This window comes from Bos indicus x Bos taurus, chromosome 10 (assembly GCF_003369695.1).
Source record: "Bos indicus x Bos taurus breed Angus x Brahman F1 hybrid chromosome 10, Bos_hybrid_MaternalHap_v2.0, whole genome shotgun sequence".
In the NCBI taxonomy this organism is placed as follows: Eukaryota; Metazoa; Chordata; class Mammalia; order Artiodactyla; family Bovidae; genus Bos; species Bos indicus x Bos taurus.
In genome coordinates, this window is record NC_040085.1 from 63,546,393 (window position 1) to 63,558,581 (window position 12,189).

Here is a 12,189-nt window from a genome sequence, read left to right on the forward strand (position 1 = left end):
TAAAAGGGGCGACTTTATGGTATATGAATTTTATGTTAATTTTTTAAAAATAAATTTAAAGTGAGCTGGATCATTGTCTATTATAAAAAATCATAAGAATGCAGTTCTTGCTCCTCTTTACCCTAGAATATATCTAACACATGTGTCTGTCCTCAGTGTAATAAGTGTGACAGGACACGTAGCTTCACACTTTCTCAGTTTGTTTTAGAAATTATTTCACAATGAAGTTTGAAGTTTTGAAGAAAGGCAGCATAATGCAGGGATTTGACTGTGCATCAGCCTTATGGTTTGAGCTTTAGATTACTTGGAAAAAGCAACTCCTAATACACAACATCTCTATGTACTTTATATTTTGTACTCCAGTTCTTGCAGACATAAACTGGGTTAGCTTTTTGAAAAAGAATTTCCTTTGGAGATGTGTAAAAATATTAAGAATAATTTTACCCAAGTCAGATGATAAATGCCTTACAATTTCAGTTCTAGTAAAAAAAAAAGATGTGTGTATGTATTTGTGTGTGTATGTATTTGTGTGTGTATGTATGTGCACAATAGAGAGAATTCAAATATCTTCTTGTTCCATATGATTTTGACTTAAGCAAAATATTAGATCAGTGTCCCAATTCTTAATATATTTTGCAGAATCTAGTCCTATGTGAAAAGAATTTTAAAGGGGATGATATTTTTGTATTTCTTTATTAGTAGATAACAAGTTATCTTTGACTCATAAAACGTTTTCTGGTCCACAGAAAGTGAGGAATGAGTTAATTAATTGGAAATTAAATAGGAGAGGAATTAATTGGTTGGGATCTGATAAATTTACTGGCTTTTTAACTAGCATCACTTTGTACCAAATATATCCTTGTCTTTATGCTCTAGAATCCTCAGAATCATTTCCAGCTTTGTCCTCTGACTCAGATCAGTTAAAGTGAAGTTCAGAAATTTTATTGGCAACTTTTGTCTTTTACTGACCCATGGACCTAAAACAGTCCATGTAGGAATCCGGAGTCAGAATTGTAAGAAGAGACTTGTAAGAATATTCTGTTAAGAAATTTAAAGCCAAGTATAGCTCTCCCAGGAAATATGTGTGCTTTGGGAAATAAGCTATTGAAATAACAATTTTTCATTCTGAACTCAAAGTGAGATGCTTCATTCTTACCTTTCCATACAAAAAGTAAGCAGGAATGTTCGAATTGTAATTATATTCTCTTCTTTGCAAACTTGTGGTTCTCTTGAAACTCAATGGCTATATACTAAGAAAAATGTTCAATACAAAAATAACCCAGACTCAGCAGTTAGTGTATAATCCCTGGTCCCTTTCCTCCTATACTTAAAAAAATTCTTTTAGTGCATCTATTCATGATTTTCAAAGACATTTCCATTGGCTATTAAGTTGGGCAAATAAGATTCACACTTTCAGGAATCATTAAAAGGACAATATTTATCATTAGCGAGGTTCAATGCAACATTGACTGCTAAAACATTTTTGAATATTTATTCAACTGATAAGATAAAATATACAAACTTTCTAATTTGAATAGTATAACTTTAATAGGAATGCATGATAGACTTTAAAATAAGGTAATACTGAATAACTTAGTAGATCTACATATGACAGAAGAAAGTTTAGAAAGCTAGGATGAATTTTAAAGGTATAGAACCTCCTGGAGATTAAAGAGTAAGATTGGGGCTGGTTTGAGTATAGTTATGCTCAATAGCAAAAGAATGAAACAGATCTATTATTCTATTACTCCAAGACATTGTGATAATACAGAAAATAGAATTATACAAGTTCTTAATACTCAAGGAAAAACAAACCTGTCCAAGGGATAGGACAATTTGGGGCAACTGATAATCCTCCTATACTTTTCAAAGCCACTAGAGTGACTAAATACAATAGTGATGCAAATAACTACTCTGAACACAAAAGCGTAATGAGTTAGGGGTTTGCTCTTTGTTTTGTCAGGTTTCAAACTTATTAAGGTCCTGAGTCCTAAACCCTGAAGAAAAGGTGAGAATATCATGGTAGCTCTGGGGATGATACTCATCATAATACTTATGCTGAGTTAACAAATGCAAGACACATGAGTGGGAACGCCCTCCCTTGTGACCCACATCTCTACCTGATCATGACCCTACATCTCAGATTTGTCCACAGAACCCTTTTCAACAAACAGTACTATGATAATTCTCCTACATATGAACAAGTTCCTTTCCAAGAGTGTGTTCCATAAATCGTTTGTTCACAAGTCCAACAAAGTTAGCCTAGGTAACCAACTAACACAATTGGCTATATAGTACTGTCCTGTAATAGTTTATAATACTTTTCACACAAATAATACATAAACAGTAAACACAAAAATAAAGAAAATATTTTTAATCTTACAGTATAGTACCTCGAAAAGAACAGTAGTACAGTACAACAACTGGTAAACAGGAGAGATCATTGAGTGAACAGGCAAGAAGAGTTACTGACTGGAGGAAGGAAAGGAAGTGGGAGATGGTAGAGCTGAAGGATAATCAGCAACAGAAAACAATGGGTGAGATGTAATTCACTCACGCCTAACATTGATGGAATACGTTTGCATCTCTGAAACTATGCAACTTAAAGGTTCATATGTAGAGGACTTACTGTGTAGACAACAACTAATTTTCAGCTGGACCGGCTTCGAGAGAACAAGCTCATTCACCATGGTTGTCGAGGGTGCCCAATGAGGGGTGGGGGTGGCGATTCGTTAAGAAAGGAGACAGCGGGGGCAAAAGAAGGGGAAGTCCTAGAGTGCTAAAGAATGCCACATTGCATAAGAACAAAGAGTTTATCAAATCTAATTGTTCTCTTTCATAGATAGACACACTGATGCCATTATATGGCTTCTGCAGGTGGCACTATGGTAAAGAATCTGCCTGCCAATACAAGAGATCCAAGAAACTCAGGTTTAACCCCAGGGTTGGGAAGATGCCCTGCAGGGGGAAATGGCAACCCACTCCAGTATTCTTGCCTGGGAAATCCCATGGAGAGAGGAGCCTGGCAGGCTACAGTCCATGGGGTTGCAAAGAGTCAGACACAACGAGCATGCACACACACGTAGCTTCTGCAAAACTATAAGTGATCTTTTTTTTAAAAAAGCACACTGGACTTGAAATGAGGAGAGGGGATGATATTTCTGCTTTATCTCAACTAACCACTCTGGTTTGCCTGCCATATTCCTTTGAGTTTTTTATATGTGTTCATTATATACTTAAATTTGTATATATTCCTGATAACAAAATCAATATATTCTTGTTTTGAAAATTCCACTGTTAGTAAAATATATAAAGAAGAAAATAAGTAAAGAACCTCCATAAGACCTCTACTAGGGAGACAACCACTCTTAGTGATTTTGCATCCACTCCTCCATAGTCTTAGTGCATATTTAGGTTTATCTTTTTAACAGCTATATAGTAGTCTATGTCTGAATGCATCACATTGTATTTAATCAGCCCCCTTACTGATGGTCTTGGAGTTGGGGACGGTGTTATTTCATTGTAAACAATGCTTAGTGAACATCCGAGTACATGTGTTTCTGTGTACTTATGGAAAAATTTCTGTAAGGGAAACCCCTAGAGGTAAAATTGCAAGAACAGAGAGTATAAACATTTAAAATTTTAATAAAAAGTGCTAAATTGACCTTCAAATATGTTGTATCAATTTTTACTCTATCAGTGTGTTAGACTGCCTGTTTCTCACTTGTTTTTAAAGGAACACACAAATGATGAGAGGAAATTATTTAAAATTAGATTCATTTGGTCTTAAATTATAGTACTTATAGAAAACAAACAACAAACACAAGTCCAAAGAAAATAGTATCAGAGTTGCCAGTTGTCAGGGTAAGTAGATACCATAAATGTGGCTTGTTGGACATTTAATTGATTTTTAAGACTTCTCACCATTATCAGAATGGAAAAATAGGACAGTACTTATCTGACTTCACATTAAAGAAGTGAGATAACAGGAAAAAGTGAGAATTTCTTATTATTAGTGCTTTTTTTTGGTTCATCTTCAGTTCCAATATTTTGTCTCAAAGTATGAGGGCACAGTACTGAGAATAATTTAACATAAATTAGGTTCCTAAAAGTGATAACCTATTTTCTTCATGGAATTCCATGTTTGAAAAAACCCCAAATTAATTTGGGTGGAAAAAAATACATGCTTTTTAAAAATCACTTCTTATTTAGTTTAAACACTTACAGCATTGCCTACCTTTACGTGATACTTGTATTGCTTAATACAAAAGGAACTGTAAAGAAGTATAGCTTAATAGACATCACGCTTATTACTAGCAATGACCAGTAACTACTAGCATCCCTGAGTACTAACTCAGGCACCGTGTTAAGTGCTTTACATGAATTATCTCATTTAATCCTTATTATAACCCTATGAGGTAAGTATGATTATCATCCCCCAGATCCAATCCACAAATCTTTTCCCCTGATAAAACACTTGAAGCATAGTCACAAATACAGATGCTTTAGATAGTCATTTGTAATGTTGAAAAGCACCCTAAATCTCAACTTCCTCCCATGGCTCACATCTCTGAAAGGGGATACTAATTGATTATACCTTTGCTTTTCCTACCTTGGGTATTGTGAGGATTAAACATTAACACAAAAATAGGTCATGTAATCTGTTCTGGATTTACTTGACAATGAAAGGGACTCAGAATTTTAAACATGCCAATGGATCATCTCAGCTGGAGTGAGCTTGGAGTGGAGTTGGAACCTTGTCGGGAGTGTGGCCCTGATTCTCTTCTTTAATGCCCAGGTGGGTATAACATGGCTGTGCTCTTCTAAAGTTTTCTCTGCACAGAGAAGGTCTCAACAAGCAACAGGGATAGATTCTTGGTGCTCATGGATAAGCCATGAGGACAATTCACCTCACTGATGAATTTCTGTTGGACACTTGGTTGCATTATGAGAGCAAAAGAGGAGAAAGCCCCAAAGTATAGTAAAACCCAAACTACATTTGAAGGGAAAGGGATCTATAGAGAAAAAGAAGCTTGCAAATCTTAGTAGGTACATGCTGGGCAGAGCATGGGCAAAAACTTCTGAGATTTGTAGAAGAAAAAATGGCATTACTGAGACAAAGCAAAAGAAGAGAGAAATTGACTGAATGTTCAAAGGGGAATTAACATTCATTCCACTTCAGTCCAAAAGTATATCATGTTTGTACTGAAATATTAATTCTGAACAATACTTCATCTGTACCCTAGTCTGTAACAAAGGTGGTGTCCCTCGGGCATTTTGAAGTAGTCTCAGAAAATGAGCAGTTGGAGGGAAGATGATAATGAAGCAGCCTTGATGTCATTTGATCAAAAGTAATGAAAGAAATGGAGAGATGGTGAGTTGCCTGTGTAACAAATCCTAAAGGAAAGAACATCAGGTAATACTGGAATAATCTTTGGTGTTTAATGCAGTCCCAAATTAGACTCCATCTCCCAGACTGTCATTCTCCCTTCATCTGCACTTCAGTAGTTACTTAAACTCAGTTCCTAAATGAAATGTTAGCTGTGTCCAGTCATGATTTTATCTGAGAAGATTCAGCAAGACAAAAATATTCTAAAATGAATTTCTGGGCTTTAGGTTTCAAACTACTCTCTCTTTCTGGACCCTTAATTGTTTTCTGTCAAACTGGGAAGTTAATCTGGAATGTTTTCAGGATGTTCAAGTTTTTGCAAGCTTTATACCTAAAGCAGATTCACAGCTGTGCAGAGAACAACCTTTGAAGTTACCATGCTTTGCTAGTATCTCAAATATTTTTCTTTGATCTGGAGGCACCCTTTTTCCTAGGAAACTTTCTTATGATTACTATATTTTCTGTCACCAAGTGTTTTTATTCTATAATGCCCATATTTCTTATGAACCAAGGGTGACAAATATGCACAAATATTTTGCCGGTTGTGAGAAACAATATCACTGGAACTATGTGATTTAAGTTTTCATTTTAATGAATTTTGATTAGATAGTAATTTTATATTTTCTTTTTATTTTTATCTTGTGGTATTTCAATAAGAAATGTGGAATCATTTGTAAACATTATGTAAAATGAGAAAGAGGCAGGAAAAAATCAATCTCTTGATGAGTTTCATTTTTAATTTGTTATAGGACTGGGTTTCGAAAAGCTTTTTATTGAAATGCTTAATAAATAATATATGTTTAAAATCTAATGAAATAGCTAATAATAGTGCATGTGCGTGTGTGTTAAGTTGCTTCAGTCATGTCTGACTCTCTGCAATACGTAAATTTCATATTTACGAAATGTGATGGAGAAAGAGAAGAAAAGTCAAGGGGAGAAAAGAAAAAAAGAAAATTTAACAAGGGGAAGTAATAGTAGAAGTGAAAAGAACCACAATCAAGGAAGAACCTGAAAGGAAAAGAATACAGAAGTAGATAAAAGAAAGAAAAGAAGGCGAAAGGAAAAAGGGAGTAATCATGCCAAGATTATTCTCTGCAGATTTTAGTGCTATGGCTGGTCCTATACTTCAAACTATCTATGTGTGCATGGTAAGTAGCTTCAGTCATGTCCAATTCTGTGCGTAGCCTGCCACGCTCCTTTGTCCGTGGAATTCTCCAGGAAAAAACACTGGAGTGGGTTGCCATGCCCTCCTCCAGGGGATGGTCCCAACCCAGGGATCAAACCCATGTCTCTTATGTCTCCTGCATTGGCCAATGGGTTCTTTACCACTAGTGTGACCTGGGAAGCCGATACTTCATTAAATAAATGTCTTTATTTCATGAGTACATACAATACTAAAAAAGAGTGATCCTGAATGCTTTTCTTTCCCGTTATTTATTTTCTGTTTTTTAAAGTATCTTTATTTCCCCATGTTCTTATATACAAGGATATTGTATCCTTGCAGTGCGGTTATTATTTCTGGCTTAAAAAAGCGTTGATTGTGTAGATTTTCCTGCACTGATATTTGCTGTTAAGGTGTTCATATATTTGTTTATTCTAAAAGATAATTGAATAGCTTAGGGGATACTTCAGCTCCCACCACTGAAAGGTGCTAAAGATATTGAATAAATGAATAAACTGTCTACAAAAGCCATTTCTGTATTAAAGTCAAATTACTCTCTGAAAAATGGTATCTAATTCTTCCAGAGGGCAATGAATACATTTGAGGTTGGAATCTGTAACACTGCATTAAGACATTGTATAATAATCAAGAGTCACTAATCTTGATACAAACATTTTTAGCGTAGTTTTTGTCTTGAATTCAGCTTTACTACAGGATCACAGTAATTATAAATGCTATGCTAGCAGTTAGAACTCAGCCTACTGCCTTCACTTTGTCTATCTGGGCAATTGTTTTTGGCCTCCTGCACACCTTGAGCATATGCATCGGCTACAGTGTGTACAGATAGACGCACAGCAGAACAGTCTGACACAGCATGCAGAACAAAACAAGTATTAGCACTGGGATCTGGATCAAATTTAAGTTGCTTTTTCAAGGTTTCCTCCTTGTTAGATAGTAGCCTTCTGAATTCTGGCCAGCTACTTGCAACACTGGGCACTGAGGCTAACCCATGCTCAGGCTTAAAAAGTTCCACTCTTCTTGTTCACTACCTGTGTGTTGGCACCTTGTGTTATATTTCAACAACAGAAGTAGCTAGGGATCAAGCCAATTGGCTACATGACTTTGAAAGTCAGTTGCAGAGAAAGGTGAAGCCAAGTACAGCCTTCTCTGTAGAGAAGAGCCAAGAAGATTCTAAAAATATTTGAGGATCTCAAGAGAAACAGCTGCAAATAGGAACAGTACTTAGTCACTGGGAACGGCTGACACTTTATACGTACTCAGCTCCTTTTCTCCATGGAGCAGAAAACAAGACATTTTGAAATGTGCAACCGCCCTGCTCCTGAGTACCAGGGCACCTTTCATCTACTTCTGGTGACTTTTATTTTCTTTTGTTGTTGGATCCTCTACATAATTGCAAGCATATCGCAGACAAGCACAATCGTAAACAGTGGGTGGACGCTTCCTCCTCAAATGCAGACAATATCTGCCTGGCTGGCACAGCTTAATTCAGCCATTAACCCACTTTTATATGCTCTTTTATATGCTAACGGTGCAAAAAAACTCTTCAGAACTTAGAGGAGAAGACGTTTTTCAAATTTCATTTCTGGTCCAAGATGTTTTGGTGAGTCACTCTGAAAATGCTAAGTAAAAAGCAGAAAGAAAGGCCTTCCAAAGAGTCGTAAACAACCCGGGGGCCTCTTTCAGAGTAAGCCATATGTGTAACCTTTGTTAGAGTGCAAGACTGCCACTCATAAAGCAACCCCATCAGATGAGTATATTTTGAGCAATTTTCTGATGGGGCTAGGACATCCCTCTGGATTGCAGGAATGTTCAAATCACAAGCAAGCAGCCCTTTTCTAGGGTCCTAGAGTGAGTGCAGGTGCCCTAACCCACTGTCTTTACAAGTTCATCCTTCACTCTCCGACTTCTCTAAGGACTTCCCTTGTGGCTCAGACGGTAAAGCGTCTGCCTACAATGCAGGAGACCCAGGTTCGATCCCTGGGTTGGGAAGGTCCTCTGGAGAAGGAAATGGCAATCCACTCCAGTACTCTTGCCTGGAAAATCCCATGGATGGAGGAGCATGGTAGGCTACAGTCCATGGGGTCGCAAAGAGTCGGACACAACTGAGCGACTTCACTTCACTTCACCTCTCTGAGCCTTCCTTGATAGCTCAGCTGGTAAAGAATCCACCTGCCATGCAGGAGACCCATGTTTGATTGCTGGGTCTGGAAGATCCCTGGAGAAGGGATAGGCTACTCACTCCAGTATTCTTGGGCTTTCCTGGTGGCTCAGCCAGTAAAGAATCCGCCTGCAATGTGGGAGACCTGGGTTTGATCCCTGGGTTGGGAAGATCCCCTGGAGAAGGGAATGGCTACCCACTCCAGTATCCTGGCCTGGAGAATTCCATAGACTGTATAGTCCATGGGGTCGAAAAGAGTTGGACACGACTGAGTGACTTTCACTTTCACTTTCTCTGAGGCAGCTGCAGTGGTTCCCTCTCTGTTCATCCTGCCTTCACCAATTCCCCAGTTAATTCATTCTCTGCACAGTTACAGCACAGTCTCCTTAAGGCAGCCGTGACTGAACTGAGCACTCTCTGGTTGAAAGCTTCAGTGGTTGCCCATCCCTTGGAGAAGGAATAGGCATAAGACTTTCTTCCAGAGTTTTCTTACCTTCTCCCAGTTTTCTTACATGCTCTTGAAAAACTGGACAAAGTACTTGATGTTTTCTAGACATGTCCTGTATATCCTACTGACAAGTTTCTATCCATTTGATTCTCTTCTCCTAGGATACCCACCCTTCACCAACTGCCCCCCACTTCTCCTCTGTTGAGAATACCTGTGAATGTAATCTTATTTTGAATAGGTTCTTCACAGATGATCAATTTAAATTAAGATGAGGTCATGAGGGTGTGTCCTAAACCAAAATGACTGTTTTCCTTATAAAAAAGGAAGTATGGATACAGACACAGATAGGTACAGGGGGAAGACAGTGTGAAGATGGTAAGGTGAAGACAGAGGCAGAGATTGGATTGACTCAGCCATGAGCCATGCAACACCAAGGATTGCTGGCCACCACCAGAAGCTAGGAAGAGGCAAGGAAGGATTCTATCCCAGGTTTCAGAGGCAGCATGGGTCTGCCAACAAAAGATAATTAATTTTGGATATCTAGTCTCCAGAACTGTGAGAAATAAATGTATGCTATTTTATTTTATTTTTTGGCCATGCTGCTTACAGGATCTAGTTCTTCACCTTGGGACTGAACCCACGCCCTTGGCAGTGAAAGTGTGAAGTCCTAACCATTGGACCACCAGGGAATTCCCAAATTTTTGCTGTTTTAAAGCACTCAGTTTGTGGTACTTTATTACAGCGACTGTAGGAAGCCAATACATTTATCCTTCCAAGCCCAGTTCACAGGCTATTTACTTCATTAGACCTTCCTTGACTTCAATCTCTCAAAGTAATCTCTTGTGCTCTCCTGCAGCCTCATAATATTATTTTAAGAGCATGTCTCTCTGTCTATATTTTCTGTATTAAATTGTGAGCTCCCTGAAATAACCCTTTATCCATTTATTCACTTAATTTTGTGTCTCCACCAGGGTCTCCACCTCTACATTTGGAAAGTTTCCCTTAGATGTTTATTGAACTAAGTAGAACGGAATCTATGTTTTTAAAGATAACAATGACAAACAACTTATAAGAAACTATTTTTAGATAATATCTTATTATCACCTGTTAACTTTGTTTCTGGAAGAGCTCTTGGAAAAAAAAAATACAATGGAAAAATGAGGACTAGATAGTAACAGGCAATCCTCAGAACAAAATACAAAAAATATGAAAAACTTGGAAAGATATCATATTACTCCTAATTCAAAGATTCCCAGTTAAAACAAGTTACTGTTTTCCACCAATCGGATAAGTAAAAGACCCAAGTTTGATAATATACTATGTTGGCATGGATTTAACAAGACCTGAATTCTCATACATGATTAGTGAGGCTACAAATTAGTACAATTTTTGAGAGTAATTTGAACAAATTACTGTTCACCCATAAAATGGATTATTAAGTAGTCCAGAGTAAGAATGGAGTAGAACTACATGAGATGGTAGGAAATGATCTCTAATACATATTATCATGAGAAAGTAAATAAAAATATACCATGCTAAATATAGGGTGCTTCTATTTCTCTATAAGAATGTACATTGTTGTTTTTCAGTCACTAAGAATTGTCCAACTCTTTGCAACCCCATGGAATGTAGCACGCCAGGCTTCTCTGTCCTTAACTGCCCGGAGTTTGCTCAATCTCATGTCCACTGAGTCAGTGATGCTATCCAACCATCTCATAAGAATGTATAGATACATACATATGCTTATGTATCATCTGATGATTTTTGTAATGGTATGTAAGAAACCAACAATTGTAGTTGTCTCTGGGAAAAAAGACTGGAAGTCTCAGAGGAAAATCACTTTATACTCTTTTGGAACTATTGTAAGTTTTATTATATAATTATTTTCAATTTTAAACATTTTCTTAGAAATACTCTAGAGTATTAAATATATACATAAAAATACCTCAGAATTAAAATTTTTTCTCTAGGCACAAGTTAAAAAAATTTTTTAAATAAATATGTACATAAAATACTATTTGGTGATATCAGACTCATTTTGCTTAAATAAATGATTCATCTAATATGATTTAATTAACTTTAATTTTATACCTGTTAAAATTTATAATTTGGAAGTGCACATAAGTACCTATTTTAGAATCAGACATTCAAAATGTTTCACAATTTTTTTACAAAAGCAAAACATAATTACTAAAAAAATTAGAAAATAAAGACAAAAATAAATATTCTTATTTATACCAGCCAAACATCAAGGTAACAATTTGATGAGTATCTATCCAGAATTTATTCTATACTAAAATATATTTTGAACTGTGGTGTTGGAGAAGACTCTTGAGAGTCCCTTGGACTGCAAGGAGATTCAACCAGTCCATCCTAAAGGAGATCAGTCCTGGGTGTTCATTGGAAGGACTGAGGTTGAAGCTGAAACTCCAATATTTTGGCCACTTGATACAAAGAGCTGACTCATTTGAAAAGACCCTGATGCTGGGAAAGATTGAGGACAGGAGGAGAAGGGGATGACAGAGGATGAGATGATTGGATGGCATCACTGACTCAATGGACATGGGTTTGGGTGGACTCCGGGAGTTGGTGATGGACAGGGAGGCCTGGAGTGCTGCAGTTCATGGGGTCACAAAGAGTCAGACACGACTGAGTGACTGAACTGAACCGAACTGAAAATATATACAGAGAATGGATTTATACATGATTATATGTCTTAGGACAGGCTCATGTATTATACCAACAATGTGTTACAGTCTATGATGTACATCTTGGGACCATATTCCACCAACTGAAGATAATAAATACTTCTCAGTTGAATAAATAATAATGAACAAGCATTTATTGAGCATTTATTTTGTGCCAAGTATTGTGTTACATTCCGAGGCTATAAAGATTAGGCAGACACAGTTCCTGGCCTGAAAACCTTGCAGTGAGACACAGGAGACAGATATAAACAAGATCAGTTTTTCCACTGTGGATCTTTTCCAAGGTTTGTATTTATCTCATGG

The 12,189-nt window shown here is 37.0% G+C and overlaps 1 long non-coding RNA gene and 1 other non-coding gene across 2 annotated transcripts in view; one reads left to right on the top strand and one right to left on the bottom strand.

Moving 5' to 3' along the window:
- The window catches only part of LOC113900427, a 33,156-nt gene that overhangs the window by 4,459 nt on the left and 16,508 nt on the right, over positions 1–12,189 (bottom strand). The gene's annotated exons all lie outside the window — the stretch shown is intronic.
- Positions 8,490–8,561, top strand: TRNAC-ACA. Its single transcript has one exon. It is a non-coding gene; the product is annotated as a tRNA-Cys (tRNA).